The 11,255-nt window shown below is 43.0% G+C and overlaps 1 non-coding gene across 1 annotated transcript; it reads right to left on the reverse strand.

The window, feature by feature from the left end:
* Window positions 1-604: 604 nt before the first annotated feature.
* On the reverse strand, window positions 605-712 carry LOC130955915 (small nucleolar RNA R71). The gene has a single exon (XR_009076942.1). It is a non-coding gene; the product is annotated as a small nucleolar RNA R71 (small nucleolar RNA).
* Window positions 713-11,255: the final 10,543 nt, after the last annotated feature.

The following is an 11,255-nucleotide window of genomic DNA, read 5'->3' on the forward strand; positions in this document are numbered from 1 at the left end:
CAAGGAATCTCTATACTGTGACATAGAGGATTCTATATTTTCTTGTTCTCTTCTCTTTCATATGAGCAGGAGCAAAGACAAAGGCATTCTTGTTGAAGCTGACCCTGAACCTGAAAGGACCTTGAAGCGAAAACTAAGAGAAGCTAAGGCACAACTCTCTGTAGAGGACCTAACAGAAATCTTCAAAGAAGAAGAAGACATGGCAGCCGAAAACAACAACAATGCAAACAATGCAAGGAAGGTGCTGGGTGACTTTACTGCACCTACTCCCGACTTCTATGGGAGAAGCATCTCTATTCCTGCCATTGGAGCAAACAACTTTGAGCTTAAGCCTCAATTAGTTTCTCTAATGCAACAGAATTGCAAGTTCCATGGACTTCCATTGGATGATCCTCATCAGTTCTTAGCAGAATTCTTGCAAATCTGTGACACTGTCAAGACTAATGGGGTTGACCCTGAGGTCTACAGACTTATGCTATTCCCTTTTGCTGTAAGAGACAGAGCTAGGACATGGTTGGACTCACAACCTAAAGAAAGCCTGGACTCATGGGAAAAGCTAGTCAATGCCTTCTTGGCAAAGTTCTTTCCACCTCAAAAATTGAGTAAGCTTAGAGTGGAAGTCCAAACCTTCAGACAGAAGGATGGAGAATCCCTCTATGAAGCTTGGGAAAGATACAAACAATTGATCAGAAAATGTCCTTCTGACATGCTTTCTGAATGGAGCATCATAGGTATTTTCTATGATGGTCTCTCTGAACTATCCAAGATGTCTTTGGATAGCTCTGCTGGAGGATCTCTTCATCTGAAGAAGACGCCTGCAGAAGCTCAAGAACTAATTGAAATGGTTGCAAATAACCAATTCATGTACACTTCTGAAAGGAATCCTATGAACAATGGGACAAGTCAGAAGAAAGGAGTTCTTGAGATTGATACTCTGAATACCATTCTGGCTCAGAATAAAATATTGACTATACAAGTCAATTTGATTTCTCAAAGTCTGTCTGGAATGCAAAATGCACCAGGTAGTACCAAGGATGCTTCATCTGAAGAAGAAGCTTATGATCCTGAGAACCCTTCAATGGAAGAGGTGAATTACATAGGAGAACCCTATGGAAAAACCTATAATTCTTCATGGAGAAATCATCCAAATTTCTCATGGAAGAATCAAGAGAGACCTCAACAAGGTTTCAATAACAATAATGGTGGAAGAAACAGGTTTAGCAATGGCAAGCCTTTTCCATCATCTTCTCAGCAACAGACAGAGAGTTCTAAGCAGAACTCCTCTGACTTAGCAACCATGGTCTCTGATCTGATCAAAACCACTCAAAGTTTCATGACTGAAACAAGGTCCTCCATTAGAAACTTGGAGGCACAAGTGGGACAGCTGAGCAAGAAAGTTACTGAACTCCCTCCTAGTACTCTTCCAAGCAATACAGAAGAAAATCCAAAAGGAGAGTGCAAGGCCATCAACATGGCCGAATATGGAGAGGAGAAATAGGCAGTAAACGCCACTGAGGAAGACCTCAATGGGCGTGCACTGACCTCCAATAAGTTCCCTAATGAGGAACCATGGGAATCTGAGGCTCAAAATGAGACCATAGAGATTCCATTGGACTTACTTCTGCCTTTCATGAGCTCTGATGAGTATTCTTCCTCTGAAGAGAATGAGTATGTCACTGAAGAGCAAGTTGCTAAATACCTTGGAGCAATCATGAAGCTAAATGACAAGTTATTTGGTAATGAGACTTGGGAGGATGAACCCCTTTTGCTCACCAAAGAACTGGATGACTTGTCTAGGCAGAAATTACCTCAAAAGAGACAAGATCCTGGGAAGTTTTTCATACCTTGTACCATAGGCACCATGACCTTCAAGAAGGCTCTGTGTGACTTAGGGTCAAGTGTAAACCTCATGCCTCTCTCTGTAATGGAGAAGCTAGGGATCTTTGAGGTACAAGCTGCAAGAATCTCACTAGAGATGGCAGACAACTCAAGAAAACAAGCTTATGGACTTGTAGAGGATGTTCTGGTAAAAGTTGAAGACCATTACATCCCTACTGATTTCATAGTCCTAGAGACTGGGAAATGCATGGATGAATCTATCATCCTTGGCAGACCCTTCCTAGCCACAGCAAAGGCTGTGATTGATGTTGATGGAGGTGAACTGATCATTCAAGTGAATGAAGAATCCTTTGTGTTTAAGGCTCAAGGATACCCCTCTGTCACCATGGAGAGGAAGCATGAAGAGCTTCTCTCAAATCAGAGTCAAGTAGAGCCCCCACAGTCAAACTCTAAGTTTGGTGTTGGGAGGCCACAACCAAACTCTAAGTTTGGTGTTGAACCCCCACATTCAAACTCTAAGTTTGGTGTTGGGAGGTTCCAACATTGCTCTGAGTATCTGTGAGGCTCCATGAGAGCCCTCTGTCAAGCTACTGACATTAAAGAAGTGCTTGTTGGGAGGCAACCCAATGTTATATTTTGTCTATTTTCTTTTGTTATTTTATGTTTTTTGTAGGTTGATGATCATAAGAAGTCACAAAATCAATTGAAAAAGCAAAAATAGAATGAAAAACAGGAAGAAAAATAGCACACCCTGGAGGAAGAACCTACTGGCGTTTAAACGCCAGTAAGGCTAGCAGGTGGGTGTTTAACGCCCAGTCTGGCACCATTCTGGGCGTTTAACGCCAGAAAGGGGCACCAGACTGGCGTTAAACGCCAGGAAAGGGCAAGAACCTGGCGTTAAACGCCAGAAATAGGCACCAGCCCGGCGTTTAACGCCAGAATTGGCTCAAAACGTGTTTTTTCATGCCATTTGGTGCAGGAATGACTTTTCCTTGACACCTCAGGATCTGTGGACCCCACAGGATCCCCACCAACCCCACCACTCTCTCTCTTCTTCACCCATTCACCAATCACCTCAACACCTCTTCCCCAAAAACCCTTCACCTATCAAATCCCATCTTTCTCTTCACCACTCACATCCATCCTTCATAAAACCCCACCTACCTCACCCTTCAAATTCAAACCACTTTCCCTCCCAAACCCACCCATACATGACCGAACCATGAGCCCCCCTCTCCTATATAAACCCTTCTTCACCCCTTCATTTTCACACAACCTAAACACCACTTCTCCCCCTCTTTGGCCGAACACAAAGCCATTCCCTTCTTCCTCATTTCTTCTTCTTCTACTCTCTTCTTTCTTCTTTTGCTCGAGGACGAGCAAACCTTTTAAGTTTGGTGTGGTAAAAGCATTGCTTTTTGTTTTTCCATAACCATTTATGGCATCCAAGGCCGGAGAAACCTCTAGAAAGAGGAAAGGGAAGGCAAAAGCTTCCACCTCCGAGTCATGGGAGATGGAGAGATTCATCTCAATGGTGCATCAAGACCACTTCTATGAAGTTGTGGCCTTGAAGAAGGTGATCCCCGAGGTCCCTTTTTCACTCAAAAAGAGTGAATATCCAGAGATCCGACATGAGATTCGAAGAAGAGGTTGGGAAGTTCTCACCAACCCCATTCAACAAGTCGGAATCTTAATGGTTCAAGAGTTCTATGCCAATGCATGGATCACCAAGAGCCATGATCAAAGTGTGAACCCGAACCCAAAGAATTGGCTTACTATGGTTCGGGGGAAATACTTGGATTTTAGTCCGAAAAATGTAAGGTTGGCATTCAACTTGTCTATGATGCAAGGAGATGAACATCCTTACACAGGAAGGGTCAACTTTGATCAAAGGATGGACCAAGTCCTTACTGACATTTGTGAAGAGGGCGCCCAATGGAAGAAAGATTCAAGAGGGAAGCCGGTTCAATTGAGAAGGCATGACCTCAAGCCCGTGGCTAGAGGATGGTTGGAGTTTATCCAACGCTCAATCATTCCCACTAGCAACCGGTCCGAAGTTACTCTAGACCGGGCCATCATGATTCATAGCATCATGATTGGAGAAGAAGTGGAAGTTCATGAGGTTATAGCCCAAGAACTTTATAAGGTGGCGGACAAGTCCTCTACCTTGGCAAGGTTAGCCTTTCCTCACCTCATTTGTCACCTCTGTTATTCAGTTGGAGTTAACATAGAAGGAGGCATCCCCATTGATGAGGACAAGCCCATTACTAAGAAGAGAATGGAGCAAACAAGAGACCCCTCTCATCATGAGATCCCTGAGATGCCTCAAGGGATGCACTTTCCTCCACAAGATTATTGGGAGCAACTGAACACCTCCCTAGGAGAATTGAGTTCCAACATGGGACAACTAAGGGTGGAGCACCAAGAACATTCCATCCTCCTCCATGAAATTAAAGAAGATCAAAGAATCATGAGAGAGGAGCAACAAAGACAAGGAAGAGATATTGAGGAGCTCAAGCACTCCATAAGACCTTCAAGAGGAAGAACAAGCCGCCATCACTAAGGTGGACCCGTTCTTTAATCTCCTTGTTCTTTATTTTCTTGTTTTTCGAAATTTTCATGCTTATGTTTGTCTATGTCTGTGTCTTATGATCATTAGTGTCTTAGTGTCTATGCCTTAAAGTTATGAATATCCTATGAATCCATCACCTCTCTTAAATTAACAATGTTCTTAATTGAAAAGGAGAAGAATTGCATGAATTTTGAATTTTATAACAGATTAATTATTTTGATGTGGTGGCAACACTTTTGTTTTCTGAATGTATGCTTAAACAGTGCATATGTCTTTTGAATTTGTGGTTCATGAATGTTGGCTCTTGAAAGAATGATGAAAAAGGAGACATGTTACTGAGGATCTGAAAAATCATAAAAATGGTTCTTGAAGCAAGAAAAAGCAGTGAATACAAAAAAAAAAAAACGAAAAAGAAAGAAAAAGAAAGAAATAAAGTTGTGATCCAAGGCAAAAAGAGTGTGCTTAAGAACCCTGGACACCTCTAATTGGGGACTCTAGCAAAGCTGAGTCACAATCTGAAAAGGTTCACCCAATTATGTGTCTGTGGCATGTATGTATCCGGTGGTAATACTAGAAGACAGAGTGCTTTGGGCCACGGCCAAGACTCATAAAGTAGCTATGTTCAAGAATCATCATACTTAACTAGGAGAATCAATGACACTATCTGGATTATGAGTTCCTAAAGAAGCCAATCATTCTGAATTTCAAAGGATAAAGTGAGATGCCAAAACTGTTCAGAGGCAAAAAGCTAAAAGCCCCGCTCATCTAATTAATACTGATCTTCATAGATGTTTTTGGAGTTCATTGCATATTCTCTTCTTTTTATCTTATTTGATTTTCAGTTGCTTGAGGACAAGCAACAATTTAAGTTTGGTGTTGTGATGAGCGGATAATTTGTACGCTTTTTGGCATTGTTTTTAGTATGTTTTTAGTAGTTTGAGTTGAGTTTTTAGTATATTTTTATTAGTTTTTAGTTAAAATTCACTTTTCTGGACTTTACTTTGAGTTTGTGTGTTTTTCTGTGATTTCAGGTATTTTCTGGCTGAAATTGAGGGACCTGAGCAAAAATCTGATTCAGAGACTGAAAAGGACTGCAGATGCTATTGGATTCTGACCTCCCTGCACTCGAAGTGGATTTTCTGGAGCTACAGAAGCCCAATTGGCGCGCTCTCAACGACGTTGGAAATTAGACATCCTGGGCTTTCCAGCAATATATGATAGTCCATACTTTGCCCAAGATTTGATGGCCCAAACCGGCGTTCAAAGTCACCCTTAGAATTCCCAGCGTTAAACGCCGGAACTGGCACCAAAGTGGGAGTTAAACGCCCAAACTGGCACAAAAGCTGGCGTTTAACTCCAAGAAGAGTCTCTACACGAAAATGCTTCAATGCTCAGCCCAAGCACACACCAAGTGGGCCCGGAAGTGGATTTTTATGTCATTTACTTATCTCTGTACACCCTAGGCTACTAGTTCTCTATATATAGGACCTTTTACTATTGTATTTTCATCTTGGTTCTTCTGGTTCCCTCTCTGGGGCCGAAACCAATGATCACTCTTGTTCTTATGTATTTTCAATGGTGGAGTTTCTACACACCATAGATTAAGGTGTGGAGCTCTGCTGTACCTCGAGTATTAATGCAATTACTATTGTTCTTCTATTCAATTCCGCTTGTTCTTGTTCCAAGATATCACTTGTTCTTCAACTTGATGAATGTGATGATCCGTGACACTCATCATCATTCTCACCTATGAACGTGTGACTGACAACCACCTCCGTTCTACCTTAGATTGGGTGAATATCTCTTGGATTCCTGATACACGATGCATGGTTGATCGCCTGACAACCGAGTGCTCGCCTGACAAACGAGCCAGCCATTCCGTGAGATCAGAGTCTTTGTGGTATAGGCAAGAACTGATGGCGGCATTCAAGAGAATCCGGAAGGTCTAACCTTGTCTGTGGTATTCTGAGTAGGATTCAATGATTGAATGACTGTGACGTGCTTCAAACTCCTGAGGGCGGGGCGTTAGTGACAGACGCAAAAGAATCACTGGATTCTATTCCGGCCTGATCGAGAACCGACAGATGGATAGCCGTGCCGTGACAGGGTGCGTTGAACATTTCCACTGAGAGGATGGAAGGTAGCCACTGACAACGGTGAAACCCTTGCATAAGCTTGCCATGGAAAGGAGTAAGAAGGATTGGATGAAGACAGTAGGAAAGCAGAGAGACGGAAGGGACAAGCATCTTCATACGCTTATCTGAAGCTCTCACCAATGATATACATAAGTATCTCTATCTTTATCTTTATGTTTTAGTCATATATCATCTATACCCATTTGAGTCTGCCTGACTAAGATTTACAAGGTGACCATAGCTTGCTTCATACCAACAATCTCCGTGGGATCGACCCTTACTCGCGTAAGGTTTATTACTTGGACGACCCAGTGCACTTGCTGGTTAGTTGTGCAAAGTTGTGTTTATGCCATGGTATTGAGCACCAAGTTTTTGGGGCCATTACTAGGGATTATTTGAGTTGTGAAAAGTAGTGATCACAATTTCGCACACCAAAGATCAACCCGGTGAGAAGCCTAGAAAATACCACAATTACACCCACCCCCCCTTCGGGTGTCTCTTGTGGATGTCTACCGAGAAATATGCCACACTGAGAAGATCCCACCACCTCACCCAATCAAAAGCAAAAAAGGAGGAGCAAATCGGATAGAATACTGCAAGTACCACCGAATCTACAGACATCCTACTAACGAGTATTTCGACCTAAAGAATGTCATAGAGAAATTGGCAAGAGAAGGGTGATTAGATCGGTACTTAGCCAATAAAGCGAATGAACCAAGAAAAAGAAGAAGGGACGAAGAGGTCGGACGAGCTGAAGGTCCACTTCACACCAAAGAGGTCGGACGAGCTGAAGGTCCACCTCACGCCGAAGAGGTCAGACGAGCTGAAAGTCTACCTCACACCAAAGAGGTCGGACGAGCTGAAGGTCCACCTCACGCCGAAGAGGTCGGACAAGTTGAAGGTCCACCTCACACCAAAGAGGCCGGACGAGTTGAAGGTCCACCTCAAACCAAAGTGGTCGGGCGAGCTGAAGGTCCACCTCACACCAAAGAGGTCGGAGGAGTCGAATGTCCACCCCCCCCCCCACCGAAGAGGTCGGACGAGTTGAAGGTCCGCCTCACACCGAAGAGGTCGGACGAGTTGAAGGTCCGCCTCACGCCGAAGAGGTCGGACGAGTAGAACATCCACCCCACACCGAAGAGGTCGAACGAGTTGAACGTCTACCTCACACCCCTGAGACACATGTTTATGGAGGATTCACAGGAGGAGAGATCTCTAAATCATCTCGCAAAAGAAACCACAAAGAGGGAAATTAAGAAAGGGAGAGAGGTTTGAATAAGACAACGAGGTGCAAACAAGCCTTCTGAGATTTCAAAATTCTTGGGGCAACCACCCATTCTTACCCGATCAAGGGAAAGGGAAGAGCTCATATTATACCTCGCAATGAAAAGTCGGGCAATAGCCTCAACACTAGTCAGAGAAGACGAAAGTGGGCAACAACCCATCTACTTCATTAGCAAAAGCTATACAAGGGGCCAAACTAAACTATCAAAAGATAGAAAAAGTTTGCCTACGCCCTCATACTCACCTCTCGACGACTCCACCCATACTTTCAAGCTCACACTATCAGAGTTCGGACCAACCAGCCCATAGAAGGTATCCTACAGAAAACAAACTTAGCAGGAAGAATCCTATAGTGGGCAGTCAAGTTATCCGAATTCGACCTTTGACATAAAGCTCGAACAGCCATCAAATCACAATATCTAGCCGACTTCATTACAGAGTACACTGACACTCCGGGAACTCCCACAAAATGGAATCTCTACGTGGACGACTCTTCAAACAAAACCGGAAGTGGTGCAGGTGTAATTATAGAAAGCGATAAGGGAACCCAAATCGAGCTAAGCAACCAAGCTGAATATGAGGCACTATTGGCTGGTTTCAAGGCTGGCTAAGAAGGTAGGAGCTTACCGTGTCTAGTGATTCACAAGTAGTCACCTCACAAATAGAAGGGAGCTACCAAGCTAAGTATCCCACCATGAAAAAATACCTCGGGTAATTCGGGAAACCCTGGACAAAACCAGAAAATAGCTTGGACAATTCGGGGATATGAGGTCCGACATATATCTCGGGAACAGAATGCCCGAGCTGAGGCATTTTCAAAACAAGTAAGCACCAACAGCTCGGACAATTCGGGGGATATGAGGTCCGACATATATCTCGAGAACAGAATGCCCGAGCTGATGTACTTTCAAAACTAGCCAACACCAAATCAAGGGGCAAAAATAGAAGCCTCACCCAAGAAACACTGCAAAATTCATCAACCTCGGAGGAAGAAAAGGTCCTAACCATATCAGGTCAGGGTCATTCCCCCGGAGTCAAGAAAGGAAAACAAACCCTCTCCTCAAGGTCCAGTGACACCAACTCATAATTCTTCTCCTCATTCATATCCCTACAAATTCTATGGAACCTCCTAAGTTGCACACAGTACTCAGGGTCAGCCACAGTAACACACATTAAAATTATGGAATTCAGCCAGTCAGACATGCCGTCTGGGATCTTAGTAGACATCTCAGCAATATTTTTGCGAGAAGACATAGGTCAAATATTCCTACAGTAAGAAAAAAAAAATAGGGTTACTACCAAACAACTCGGACAAATAAGGAAACAACTCGGACAATAACAGCAAAACATCAAGTGTCAGATACAGCAGTAAAAGGAAAACCACAGGACTCACACGAAAGTCCAGGGGCACCCTTTGGAGGCAACAACAGAGCAAAAACCCAAATACAAAGTCAAAGCTTTACATCAAAAGCATGCTAACTTCCACATTGCCCCACCAGAGGAGCTCATCAGTGTAAACATCACCTTGGCCGTTCGCAAAGTGGGGACTCGACCTCCTCAGACCCCTTCCCCAAGGATCGGGACAAGCCAAGTTCCTCATTTTAGGGGTGGATTACTTCACAAAATAGATTAAGGCAGAACCCCTAGCTAATTCCATTGCTCAAATAAGTCGAAAATTCCTATATAGAAACATTGTCACAAGGTTTGGGGTCCCTTACTCCATCACCACAGACAATGGCACTCAATTCACAGACGCAGACTTTAGAAAGTTGATAGCTGACTTGAAAATAAAGCACCAATTCACATCCGTAGAACACGCACAACCCAATGGACAAGCAAAAGCTGCCAACAAAGTCATACTAGCTGGGTTAAAATAAAAACTACAGGACGCAAAGGGAGTTTGGGCTGAAGAGCTCCCACAAGTCCTATGGGCATATCGGACAACTCCACACTTCACCACGGGGGAATCACCCTTCCGATTGGCTTACGGAATGAAGGCAATGATCTCGGTAGAAGTCGAAGAAAGGATCCCCCCGAATGATCCTCTACAGTAAAGAAGCCAACTCCCAAAATTCAAAGGAAAAAGCTCGACCTACTTCCAGAAATTCGAGAAAGAGCTCGGATCAGAGAAAAGGCGTTAAAACGTCGCACAACCTCAAGGTACAATCAAAAGGTAGTGCAGTAAAGCTTCGACAACAATGACCTCAATTCGAAATGATATCGGAACAAGTCGACCAGGAGAAGGAAAGCTAGCAGCTAACTGGAAAGGACCCTACCGAGTCATAGAGGTACTGGGAAAGGGCTACTACAAAGTGTCCGAACTCGAGGGGCGAGAGCTACCAAGGTCATAGCACGCAAGAAACCTAAAAAGGTATCATAGTTAAGAGGTAATAAAAGATCTTGGGACAAAAATGCACTCTTTTTCCTGAAAAAAGGTTTTTTAATGAGGCGCCAAGCCAAGATCTACAAAATTACCTAACTTAAGAAAGGTGAGCACCCACATGTATATATTTGCATATTTTCTATAAAGTTTTTTCAAGATTTTCTATAGATTCTCTTCATCAAGACGCATTAATCTAAAAATGCAAAAAATCATCGCCCGATTATAAAATTACAGATCGGCAAAAGTGAAAACCAAATTCACTGCCCGACGTGGTCGACAAGAATGAAAACCGAATTCATCAAAGGTCGGCCAACCGAGGATCAAACTCTACAAAATCGGTAAGATGAAAAAGCGATAAAAATATAATAATGAAAGAAGTTATAAAAAGCGATCCATGAATAGAGACACGACGAGGTCTGAAACAAAAAATGAATTGCTAGAAATAACTTAGAATGGACCGACATAAAAGAAGTTGGACCAGATCAAAGCGACAAAAAGTTATAAAAAGTAATCCCTAGAAAGAGGCTTGGCCAGCCCTAAAAAGAGGATTACTAGAAATAATTTAGAAAGGACCGGCATAATGAAGTCGGCCCGACAAAGCGACAAAAAGTTATAAAAAGTAATCCATAAAAAGAGACTGGACAAGGTCCAAAAAATGGATTACTAGAAATAACTTAGAAGGGACCGACACGAAGAAGTTGGCCCAAGCCGATCAAAGCGAAAAAAAATTATAAAAAGTAATCCATAAAAAAGACCTGACAAGGTCCAAATAAAATGGATTACTAGAAATAACTTAGAAGGGACCAAGACGAAGAAGTTGACCCAAGCCGATTAAAGTGACAGAGTTATAAAAAAGTAAATCCATAAAAAAGAGATCCAACGAGGTCCAAATAAAAATGGATTACTAGAAATAACTCGAGGAGATTCGACAAGAAAAATCGACCAACAGAAGGCGTGCGCTAAAAAGGGACACAGCTTTGCCCAAAAAGCCACGACTCCACGACAAGGCTATCAAAATTGTTCAGACTGACTAAAAGGTGTT

Source organism: Arachis stenosperma, chromosome 1 (genome assembly GCF_014773155.1).
Source record: "Arachis stenosperma cultivar V10309 chromosome 1, arast.V10309.gnm1.PFL2, whole genome shotgun sequence".
NCBI classification, from domain to species: domain Eukaryota; kingdom Viridiplantae; phylum Streptophyta; class Magnoliopsida; order Fabales; family Fabaceae; genus Arachis; species Arachis stenosperma.